We start from the raw sequence: 13249 nt of genomic DNA on the forward strand, positions 1-13249 counted from the left end.
TGCAGCCCCCATTGTTGTAATATGCCTGTTGCACCAGCTTGTTCACACCAGTGTTTCACTTTCAGAATGAGTTTATCAATTATATTAGCTCAACCATCCATGCCTCTATGCCCAGTTTTCTGCCTATTAATACATTTTATACAATCCCCTAATCCATATTGGTTGTGTTTTTTTTCTTTTCTTTCCAGATTGATGTTTTTTGTCCAGTAGCCCTTGTAAACCTGCAAGCCTTCCTCCCTCACAGTATACCTTTAAAGTGAGGCGCTCCCCACTCCTCTTCTGTTGGCAAAGTTAAAATGTTCTAAGCCACTTAACATGGTTTTTCCTACCCATGTACATTTTACAGTATTTCTCTCAAGTTACATAAAGTCCAAGGTTACTTGAGCGTGTCTGAAGGAGCGGTAAGTTCTGAGATGTGTGTTGTATCAGCTGCATAACAAACCACTGGATTGCTTGAGTTGTGTCATATTGTTTCATTTCCTGTGTAGATATGCTCCCTGGTTAAGAACGGTGATCTTTAAATTGCTTTTAATTTCAGTTCTTAGTAAACCATTTGATTAGAGTGTTTTAGGTTCTGTGGAGTACCCCCCAATCATTAGGTGAGTAATCTTTACAGCGTGAGTGTTTTGTGTGTCAACATCTAGCAATTCTAGTATATCAAAAAATCCCGGAAATATTACTTCCATCTCCTTTTTAAAGACCTGTTAAAGAAACAAGTCCATGACGACACAGTGCTAATTTGTGAGTAATTGTATGCATCTCATAACCCTTGCATCTGTTTGACTACTTGACAAAGATCCCCGATAAGTTGTGAAATAGAAGGGGGGGGGGGGGATCATCCTGTCCAGTGCCTCTAACTGGAAAGGGTTGTGCTTAGGCATTTCTAATACAGTGAATTTATTAAATGCCCCCACCTCTCAGGAAAGCCCAATCACTCTTAGAACTTCTGTTAAATACTAATAGTGTGGCTATCAGTGCAGTAAATAATTTGTGACTTAACTATCAATATTCGCCTTTATGAGCATCTTGTAAGGGATTAGTGCTGCTAGTTTACATTTTCAGCTTGAGACAGTTTCTAGTACAAAATGTATGTGCATGTTCCAGCCTTTGGAGTAGCTTAGTATCAGCGGATGAGTGGACAATACCCAGCTTTCAGTCATCAAACCTGGTCAACCACACCCCTGGGATGTTTGCTTGGATACCTGCAAAATTAAGAGCCAAACAGGAAAGGGTCAGCACCATTCCTGTTTGGCATTTATTTGGAGTAATTATTATACCTTGTTTACATGTATTCAGGATCTTTTCAGTTGGCAAAACGCAATTAGTTGGCTTACTAAAATCCTTATGAAGTATATACAGTGTTTGAAGGCAAATAATGGTAAACAATCAGTTTCAGCTGTTTTTCCCCTCTGTTACTTTTCCATGCTGTGTACTCTAACTTTGCTTCAGGCAGATTCCCTTGATGCTGGTCCAAACTTTTAATAAAAACATGCTTGGAAAAGTCCTTTATTTTGTTTTCCCCTCTCAGTCTGCCTCTGCTTCATGTAATTTAATAAAAATGAGCAGGTTACTTTCTCACCCTCCCCATCCTTTTGATCGATAATCTTTCATATTGTGCTCTCTACCTCTTAGTAACTAGTGAGATATCACTGATATTGAAGCTGGGCTGTTTCCTGTTTGGCATTTTATTTTGCAGGTATCCAAGCCAGTATCAAAGAAGTGTGGTTGACCATGCTTGATGACTAAAAGCTGGGCATTTTCTGCTCATCCACTGATACTAAACTGTACTAACAAGAGCTGAAATTTGCACATACCTGGTGTGCTGGAAAATTTCTAACAAAAAATGTAGACTAGTTGCATTCTGCAAAAAGTTGCTCTTACCTCCTATACTAGAAGTGGTAAATTCCAGGAAAATACAGCAATGAGAGAGCTGGATACGTGTATGAATTGATCTCTCACGTTTTCACCATGACTGTATGACTCGGAAGTCCTCTTACCACTGTATTCTTCCCTTATCAGACCCTGCACTGAACACCATGCCCTGCTTCTTTCGGCTTTTCCTGTTTAGGGGTTGCCACAGCGGATCACCTGTCCGCTTATGATTAGAAGTGGAATTTTATGGTGTAGAGTTCCCAGCCCAGCTCCCAACCTTCCACAAAAGGAACATGCACTCACACCTAGGGCCAATTTAGTGTGTCCAATCCACCTACAGCATGTCTTTGGGGATGTGGGAAGAGCACCCAGAGGAAACCAATGCAACCACAGGGAGGACATGCAGACTCTGCACAGAAGGCACCCCAGCCGAGGATCGAACTGGAGAACCTCTTGCTGTGAGGCGGCAATGCTAACCGCTGCACCAATGCGGCCGCCCTACTACCATGACCTGCTTGGAATGTGCAAATCCAAAATATTGTTGGAATGGAAAAGCCTCTCTGATTTTTATCTAAGAAAGTTAAAGATTTTGAACTGTCCTGCCTACTGCTCCAAGGAGACTTTTTTTTTTTTCTGAGCAATGCAACACCCATTATCTTTCTTTGCAAAATCAGTGTCTCTAACCTGTTCTAGGAACCTAAATTTATACCTACAAATAAGACTTTGTGGAAGGATTGTTTCCTAATTCAACTGTTTCTAGCCTAGGGAATAAGCTACTACTACAAATCGAGCCAAGCACCACTTTGTGTGGCTTTTCAAAGCAAGTCTTGCCAATTGGATGAACAGACATAAATTCACACTAGGGGTTGTAATGTTGGGGAGGTAGAGTGGCAGGAAATTCTCTGAATACTTAAAGGCATTTATGGCCAGACATCTGGTTCCTGTAATTGCTTGCCCCGTATCATTCCAGTGTTGTGTTGTCCATGTCTTAAAACTAAATACTTGCGTCCTTTTAGGTGTTTCAAAAATCTAACATTCTTTTTTTGTTAAAATACTTAAGTAAATGACAGTTTAACAATAGAACTATTCAAACAATATAAAGTAAAACAAATATAACTATTTACAAAGGTGTCTACTATCTAATTCACCTTGTAATAATTCTTAAAGAATAAAAAGAAAATGAAAAACAAAGTTCTTGTTATTAACGTAAATGTGGCTGTTTACTTAACAGTTCCTTGAGTTTCATTCAAATATTATGGGAAGTGGTATTTCTAGTAGTTCTTGTCTTGATTATTAAAAGTTTGTAATGACAAACATTGGTGGTCTTTTATGAATTCCTCCTTCACTGGAGTTTCTTCATTTTTCCAGTTCTTTATTTTTCTTGAGATGTATAGAATGCTCCAAAGAAGATGATTTACTCTTTACACAGACAGGTATGGGTGTATTGAATAAGACCAAAAATCTAACATTCTTAAGAGCTTTGTTAGCTTGGTCTGCCTTGAATCAGTGTCTGGAGGTCTTCTATGTCCGTGTTGGAAAATTCCATGATTAATTCTTTCCATGGCTTTGAAGATGAGACTAGTCAGACTAATAGGCCTGTAGTTTCTAGGATCTGTTGAAGGTCTTCTGTTGTGGAGTGGGATGACCGTTACAGTCCTCTATTCACATGGCACAAATCCTGTTTTAAGACTATAGTTAAATAATGGCTTTAGTCCTGTTTTAGGGTCTATATTAGGTAAACAAAAGTTTCTTACCGAACACTAACATGAGCGAAAATCCCGAAACCAGAATTGAGATTGCAGTACAGTGAAGATGGGAATATTTGCCCTTTCTTCACTATAGTGTGATCTCTGAGTTGGAATATATATTTAGTGGTTGGTGTGGGGGGCACAGCCCCCCACAATTGCAGTTTGGAGTTCCGTGATTTTCGATAATGTCAGCGTTCGGGAAGAAACTTTCGTTTATCTAATGTAGACCCCCTATTTTAGACAGTGTAAGAGCCATCTTGGGATGTTATCTGGGCCCAGTGAGGCTGCGCTCTTGATTTAGCAAGTGGCCGCCAGTTCATGATCCCTAGTTGTAGTTGGAGGGGTAATGTTTTAGGGTATTTTTGGAGGGTGAGAAGGGGTTCAAGTTGGAACTGAAGTTGTCCACTAATGGGCTTGCTGTGACACCAGGCTCCGTGAATGTGGCACCATTAACCACCAGTTCAACACATTGCTGTGTGCTACCCCTGAGGTTTCTGTCATAGCCATAGAAGGCCTAATGGTTATCTTTCACCTGGGAGGCTATCATAACCTCAAAGCTGGCTTTGCTTGACCTAATTAGCCCGCTTATTTGCCTATTTACTTTGAGATAATTATCTGTATGGGAATTACCCTTCCTGATTTTTGCCATAAGTTGTTTGCCTTTTGTTGCAAATCTTATTTAATTTAGGATGCCGCCTGTGCAGTTTGTTTCTAGGGATAATCCTGGGCTTTCGTCTGGTAGGTAGGTGGGCCTCTTTGCAGCCATTGACATGGAGTTTGAGAGTAGTTCATCATAAGCTGCTAATTTTTTGGTGTTTGGAGGGCATTGAATTTTGACAGGTCATCACTTTGGTAATTTGCCTTGGAATCATTACTAACTTATTGATTTTTAATGGAGGTGCAGAGTTGATTTTGACTTTGAAGGGAACGGCTTTATGGTCGGGCCTAACCAGGGAGGATGACATATTGGCGGGTTCAGCATTCTTGCATATTTATGAGTATGAGGTCCAGTATGTTAAAGCGTCTGAGTGTATTCACTGCTGGGTCAGGCCTGTTTTTACGAAGTTCAGGAATCTGTGTGCCTGTAGATTTGAGGATATGTAGTATTCCCAGTCTATAGAAGGGTAGGTTTCCCATGAGTAGGGTGTTAGGTTGGATGCTAAGTGTGTGTGGTAGGTCCAAGTATTCATTGTGAGCTTCTCGAGATATAGAGGGAGACCTGCAGCTGTATTTCTGGGTAGAAAATGGTACGGATTTTGTCTGGTGATCTGCAGTGGAGGAATTCCAGCACATCATCTTGTTAACCACCATAGAAGTATGCTTGTTATTGATGTATATTGAAGCACCTACACCTTTTAGTTCTTCTCTGTGCAGCTTCTGGTCTGAAAGTCTGGAAGTCCCTAAAACCTTGCATTGTCTGGGTAATCTCTGCCTCTTTAAACCATGTTTCTGTAACTGCACGCATGTCTGCACTGAGTGCGAGTAGGACTTTGAGTGTAGTTTTTGTTTAGGCTCCTGGCATTAAGGTTTAGTTGAGTTGATTTTGCTATGTCTGTAGATTTGTCAATTTGGCAGTATCTACCCACCCCTATAATGACTTTTAGAAAGTTTTAGCCAGTATTAGAAAGCATAGAGGGAAAAGGTGCAGACCATCCTTGGCAAAGTAATGTGGTCCGTTAATCATGTTCTCAAGCTGACAAATATTGGATCCCATTAGAATAACACCAGAATGTCAACCGGTTGTTGAAATCAATTATTTTTGCTTGTATTCTGGTATCATCCGCTGTGATGGTAATATGTTGCTCAGTGCTAGACTGGTAACAGCCTGAGACAGTTAGTCTGAAAGTTCCATAATGTGTCTCTTCATGTAGTCCAGGGAGATGCATCTTGGGTCATTTATACCTACATGGACTGTGGTGGATTCCTACTAGTATCTGTGGTGTAATGGTGTGTGTGCATGAGATGGTACATCCTGGCTCTAGATAAGCAACTAAGAGTTATCCTTGTTCATCCTGGTTAGAGGGGTATCCGTATATCTTACAATGGAGTCCGGTATGACGAGAGTGCTCGGAAGTGTTTGCTTACCTTAGGGGTTAATGTTTGAGGTGCCACAGAGAGACCGTATGTTTGGTGGTAGGTATGTTTTCTGAGTGCCTTTGGGTTTGATGAGGCATAGCTTTGATAACTGACATTCTTGGAGATCTTTGTTTAGGACGATTGCTTTAAGTGTGTGTGTGTGTGTGTGTGTGTGTGTGTGTGTGTGTGTGTGTCAGGTTTCAACAACCTGATGTGTGGTTGTATGACAGGGTTTAGCCTCCTGTTTCGTTGTATAACTATACCTCTTGCATACTGTCTGCTTCTTTAAGGATTAAGTGATTGTCTGTAAACATAAGAGAATTGCTACATTGTCTCAAGATGTCCATGATGCTACAGATAAGTTAGGATGTTGCATATCCATACTGTCCAGCTCTTTGGGGATCTAAAAGGGGGTTGCATATTGGTGTTAGAAGGCTATGTGCTTTGGTGGTGCAGTATAATGAAGGTGCTTTATTGAGGCAGGTTATGCTAAATGGTACTAAATTCTACAAACTTTAATGTTTGCATAATACGAATTCTGTAGGTATTGCCACTCGGCACTCAACTTCCTAGTTGTCATTGTGCAAAGTATTTGCTCTATATTGCTACTTTACAGGGTACAGTTTTATAAGGATTTTTTTTTCTTTATAGGTGTTTGCTACTGTACAGGGCCATACCTCTCAACTGTCTCTGATTTTTAGCTCTGTCCCTCTTAATCCCTCTTAAAAATGGAGACTTCAAGGCCTTTTGTACATTTGCCAAGTCAGACAGACCAGACAAACACCTCCTGCCACAAGACTAGTAAATCCTGTCCTCCTAATGTAAACACACAGTAGAAGAGACCCACAAGTGCAGTGCTACCACAGATCAATTAAGGAGGCCAGTATTGAATAAAACTACATTTTCTGACCATGTGTGCCTCCAGTAATGGAGTAAAGTCTGTAAAGTACAGAATTTGTGATTTTATTCAAGTAACTCTAAAAGGAACATACCTACTGATTTAAGTAGATTATTTCTTTATCAGAGGTAAACATTCCATGGGCTAAGTACCTCACATTCAACTGGCTACAAAAAATGTCTACTTCACTTACAAGTATCTGCTCAACTTCATCTGATTTGGCCAAAAGATGTTTGCATAAAAAAATTTTGCTTGTGATGGCATCATTTTATTTCAACAGTTCTAAAAGGTTGCAGAAACCTTGTAATTATCACAACTAAATCAAATAGTGTAGGACTTGGGAAGTCAGCAGTCATCACACAAATATCCTTGATAGTCTTCATTTCAAATGTCTCTTTATCTAGCTTAGACTGTTCTAGGTGTTTTAGTCCACTAGACAAAAACAAAGGAAGTTATGGTAGTAGAACATGTATAATGAGCCCTTCATTCTAATGCTCCTTTAGTCCATACTAGACTCTGCATAAAGATTTTAAATTTCCAAGATATTGTGAAAGTATTAAGATTGGCAAATACGCTTGCTTGAAATGGCACCAAACTAAGATTTCTGTCAAGATATTCTACCAGCTCAAAAGAGATGTGCCATCTTTATTAGCTATTTACCAAAAAGGCACTTTTGCTTCAAAATGTGTTTACCTGCAAAACTCAGCTTCACCTGAAGTAGACTGAAATATAATCTTGGGAACTTTAAACAAATACAAACTGTGTTTGACTCTGTTTTTCTTTGAGTGCAACCTGTTCGTTGTATAAAAAATTTAAATTTTGACTCTGGATTTCATACATTTTTAATTCTGAAATTGAGCTTTATATTTCTTTTTGGTCTTATTTCTTACTGGTCTGCACTTTAACTAAAATCTGTCTCCTGCTTGTTTTGGGGTTGCATATTTACCCAGTAACTGGCTGGCTACTGTTTACTTTTAGCATGTCTGAGTTGCGCTTGAATGTAGTCAAGTATTGTTAATCATTGTTGCTTAATTCACTGTTTTGGATCTTGCGAATACTATTTTGCTGTTTTTTGCATGTTGAAACTGGTTCTTAATGTAGCTTCCTGTCACCCTTTTCTTTTAGTATTTTGTACTTTGGTGCAAGGAAGTAATATATTTTTGTCTGTAGTAAAAAAAAAAAAAAAAAACACAACTTCCTTACTAGAGGCTTCAGTCCAGCAGGATAACTGCAATTAAATGTAAAATCACTTGTAGTCCAAAAAATGGCAGGTAGTTCCAGTGTAAAAAAAGCCTCTTCTTTATTCAACCACAGACATATAAGCGCTTTCACAGATAACTTCTGATGTTCTTTGTGTTTCACTTTTGCAGTCATCACATTTGGGTTATCTGCATGATAATCTGGCCGACTGAGGGCTACTGCAAAGTCTTGGGTCCTGCGTCGGTTGCTGTCTCATCTTCTATGACGTCAGGTAGTCAGGAGTATAAAACATGCAACTGACACCATTAAATCAGTCTTTCTTGCCGTGCGGTGCCCAAAGCAGAAGCAGTTAGCAAGTGCTGGTCGGCCGACTCCTGGAATTTTTGTTTTCGAGTTTCAGATCCGAAGTCTTCAACTAAAAGCCAAGTACCCCGTTGGGGAAACTTTTTATCTTGCTCTTAACTGATGTCAGTAAAAGTTAATAATTACATTACTTGTGGAAAGCAAATAACTCAAAGAGTTTCATTCGTACTGTATTCCTTGCCTAGGCCCTGACCATGATGTACCTCGCTTTCGGTTTTGTGCCTTATTTAAACTGCAAACTATCTGTAGTCTGTATATTTATGCTTCTAAATATTTTGGTGCTCTGTTCAATTATCTTATGTTTTCGGTCAGCCATCCAACTACCGACATTCCGAAAAAACGCAAAGATAGAGACAGGCCGCCTAGGTCCAAAGCTGCCTACAACGCTTCTCCTAGGCTAGTCCGCCGGTACTCAGTGAGGCGCTTTAGCAGCCCCTGATACCCGCTACTTCTGATTTGCAGGCCTCTACTGATACCCATTCGGAGTCCGGTATGCCGTGAGATGTTTCAACTGTGGAACCTGCAGATGTCTCTACCTTGGATGGGTCCAGAGACGCTGTGCAGGCACCGGCTTCTGAGGGTGTATTATAGGTTCATAGGTTCATACTAGGCTATCTGCCCAAGGGCATTTATAAGCCTAGCCCATAGTTATGCTTTTTTACACCCCCTTTTAACTGAATAAAAACTATGTATATCATTTTGCTGTGCTCTCTGTCAAGCAGTGACACTCCCCATCCCTGGGGGTAATCTCCTATCCATTGGTCAAGATTCCTCATCTTCTTGAACAAGGCCATGCTCTGCCTCATATGCCGGGATTTTGTTCCACAGCATAGGGAGCCTGCATAGGGAGTCTCTCTCCAGCATGTTCTATTTCTAACATTGTCAAGGTTTAAGTCTCCCCGCCTTGTGGTTCTGAGGATCTAGATTTGAGGTGGATCTAGATTTTTGAGGTCTCATCACATCATGGTATGGCCTTATATTACAGGTCAGGCACAGGTCAGCTCTGGAGCAAGCGAGACGAAGAGAATGGAGCTGGATAGAGTCGGCAGCATAAGACATATTTTGAGACCCCTTTTTTTTTTGGTGAGGAACTTTCCTTTTTTTCAAGCTGCAGCAGGTGCCTGTCACAGGTGTAACGGGTCACGTGGCCTTGTACTCGATCATAGGTCTGAGTGATGAGTACAGAATGATTACCTCCCTAGATCTAGATGTGAATCTTTGATGCGATATCAGGTGGATCATATAGAAGGTTTCCTAACTACTTAGCGAAACCAAAGGCCACCTAAAGGCTACTGGTCAACCTGGGGTCAGATCCTTGATGATTGTTCACAGTGTTCTGTGCTCTCCTGGGTAGCTAGGGTAGGTAGCAGCTTGGTTTGTTTATATTTTACTATGTATATTTTTTGGTTTTTGGGGCATGGCTCAGGCAATGGCTTAAGTTTTCCTGCTGAGGTTCTTCTGGATATCTGTGTCGGAGTGTTTCGACTATGGGACTATTCTAGTTTGCATGGTTTGCAGTCAGCAAGTATCCAGCCATAACCCTTTGTTGTTCTGTCAGTTTAGATGTAACAAAGAAACAAAGTGAAACCCAGACTGACCCCACCTGTGGGACACCAATGCAAGGACGCAGCCTGTGAGACACACCACTAAGTGGCAACTTTGAGTATTATGGGCCAACCCACTAGTTTGACAAGCAATCCCATCTTGTGATGCGGGTTTATATTCTATGCTGATTTTGGAGTGGCTATTTGTTCGGTATTTTGTGCCGAGGGCCTTTAGGTGCCTTGGAGTGCCTTCCATGGACTGCCTTTATCATCTCATGGCCCTAAACTCTCTCAAAGTTTCCTCAACAAGAGGCAGGATCAAAGTTTGACAAAAGCCAAACTGCTGCTGTGCAAAGTCTGCAGCTTTATTCCATTATTTATTAGTCTGGTCATGCTCCCAGGGCTCCATAAGTAAAGCTAATACTTCCATATTGGGGCATTCCAGGGTCTGTTGAGAAGTCGCCTTATCAAGTGGGACCACCACTCCCGGGGCGCCAGTCCTGGGTACGGCACTGAAGTGAGGCTAAGATCTGACAGCTGTCGGCATTTGTATTCAGGCCTACTGACTTGTGTATTAAACCGATGCAGTCGTCTTCTTCAAGGCCTAAATCTCGAGCCATGATTAGAAAACTGACGCCTAGACTGCATGGTCAGGCCTCTATGCCTAAAAAACAAATGATAAGAATGGCTGAACACCTTATTACTTTAATCGGGGGAAGCCAGCCTTCCCCCTCTGAGACCTAGGACTGAGTTTGTTTATGATACTTCTGACCAGGATTCTTAATTTTCTGTTTCCTCTGATGACCAGGATTTACTCTTATCTACCTATGAGGATTCCGATGCTGAGGACTCTATTCCCTCTGCCCCCCCCCCCCCCCCAAGAGGATTTCTCTTCTGGTGAAACCTTGCATACTCTCAGGGAGCATTTTCGTGGGGAAAGTCAGGATTTCTCTGATTCTAAAGAGGCTTAGGGATTTCTTACTCCTGCCCCAGCACAGGCCTCTAGCCATTCCTCCTGTACTAGACATAGTTGATGCATTTTCAGAATCTAGCTTGGCCCCTGACTCTCTACCTCCTGCTTCCAGAAAACCTGATGGATATTACTGGGTCCCTGACTCTCACAAGTTCCTTTTTAAGAATCCTACTGCAGATCCTGAAACCATTTCACAGGGGCCCAAGGGCATTAAAGCTACTACTGCCAAAAATCCTACTCCCTCTGATAGAGACTCCAGGGCACTGGCTAGATTGGGTAAGAAGGTATACATTTCTGCAACTCTGGCCATTAGGGCCTTAAATTGCCAGTTTCATATGTTAAAGTATCACCAGCATATTATTGGATTGCTTAAACAGAAAATTGTTGATTCCTGATTGTGCTGAAAATGAGGATTTACAGGATTTACTGCATTCAGCTGAACAAGTTGGAAAACATACTTTGCAATGTGGTTTTGATTCTCTAGAGGCATATTGCAGGGCTGTTGTAACTGAGTCTGTACTTAGAAGGCATGCTTGGCTTAAGGAGCAATCCTTACCCGATCATGTTAAAGCAAAATTACTGGATGCTCCCTTAAACCAGGACCACCTGTTTGGCAACCAGGCAGAAAAAGTTCTGAAAAAGATGGAAGAAAAAGCTAAATCTGTACAAACTGTTAAAGATTTTTTTACAAGTACAACCTCCAAGATTTAGTAGGCATTGGCCTTCCAAGAATTGGTCCTTTCCTGCCTCTTCCAGACCACCTCAGTCCAAACCCAGATCCAGCAGAGCTCCCAGGCTGCAGTCCCAGGGTACGCACAGGACTGAGCAGTAAGGGGCCTCCACTTCTAAATCTAGGAGTAATAAACCCCCCCCCCCCCCTGTGGTAAACAGTCTCATTGACTTATTTTTAAAACTTCCAAGCACTTATCAAGTGACTGCCCCTTCGGGGGGAAAGATTGCTTTTCATGCAAAGAACTGGGAACTCATTACCCAGGACAAATGGGTTTTAAATATAGTGTCCCAGGGATACATATTTCAATTCCACACGTTGCCAACACCAAGCGGGTGGCCAGATCTACCCCCAAATCAATGGGCAGAGGCCCAAAAGCAAGTACTTTCTCTCTTAAGCATGGGGGCTATTCAGTTTGGTACCAGAAGAGGAAAAGGGACAAGGTTTCTACTCAAGACTTTTTCCTGGTACCTGGAAAAGACAATTCATGGCATCCTATCCTGGAATTGTCTACTCTAAATACCTTTTTGGTGATTCCAAAATTCAAGATGCTGACTCTTCCACCAGTTGCTTCCTATGCTAGGCAAAGTTGGCAACACTAGATTTAAAAGAAGTATACTTGCACATCCCAATCAAGGAATCTTGCAGAAGATACCTACACTTCAAAGCAGGCTACACCAACTATCAGTTCTCTGCACTGCCATTTGGCTTATCAACTGCACCCAGGGTGTTCACAAAGTGCTTAGCTCCAGTTATTGCATCTTGCAGGTAAAGAAATATTAAAATATACCTATACCTGGACGATTGTCTAATTCAGGCAGAAAGCCAGGACATACTTTTGAATAATCTGGCCTTTGTACAAAGGGTGCTAACTTGTCTGAGATACACCATAAACAAAAAGAAATGACACCTGGTACCCTGTCAACAAATTATATTCCTGGGAGCAAGCTTCAATACAATTTCCCAAATGGCTTCCCTCATGGCAGAGGAACAAATTCATTTGACAACCTACTTCAAACAAGTGGCCACAAAAACAGCCTTAAAGGACCACATTCTTCCAGGACAACTAATGGTAAAGACAGACAACACCACTGTTATGTGGTGCATAAACAAGCAGGGGGGGGGTATGCATTCTTACCCTCTCTGCAGACTAGCCATGGCATTGTGGAACATAGCCTTGAGCTGCCAAGTGCATCTACAAGCTCAGTTCCTGCCAGGGAAATTTTAAATACACTGGCAGATGGACTAAGCAGAAACCTCATGGACCCACAGGAGTGAAAACTGTAAGCAAGGATTTTCAACATGTTGACAAACAAACAAATGGGGGAGCCCAGATATAGACCTGTGTGCCTCCCACCAGAACTATCAATTGGACAAATTTTGCACAAGGACTCCCCGTAAACAAGCTTGGAAAGTGGATGCTCTGTCCTTCAGCTGGAAAACCTATCAGTTTATGCCTTCCCTCCTCTGCCTCTTAAAGATCAAACAGGACAACCAAGGACAGTTTTGATCGCACCAGACATGCCACGCCAACACTGGTACCCCCACTTGTGCAGTGTGTCACGGTTGGCCCCATGGCACCTGCCTCAGACTTCCTTCCCTGTTGTCTCAGCAGGAGAACCAGTTTCTGCACCCTCCACTTCAAACACTGAACCTAGCAGCCTGGCTAATTACCTAATCTCTCTTTTACCATTCCTCAGTAAACCAGTGATGGATATCATTTTAGAGGCAAGGAGGCCTAGTACTAGAAAATCTTATGCTGAAAAATGGAAAAGATTCAGTGCCTGGAACCAATCTCAAGGGATGAGCACAGCAGCACCCAATTTACCTCAGATGCTTCACAAG

The sequence above is a fragment of the Protopterus annectens genome, chromosome 9.part0, assembly GCF_019279795.1.
Source record: "Protopterus annectens isolate FY-2018-M chromosome 9.part0, PAN1.0, whole genome shotgun sequence".
NCBI lineage: Eukaryota > Metazoa > Chordata > Ceratodontiformes > Protopteridae > Protopterus > Protopterus annectens.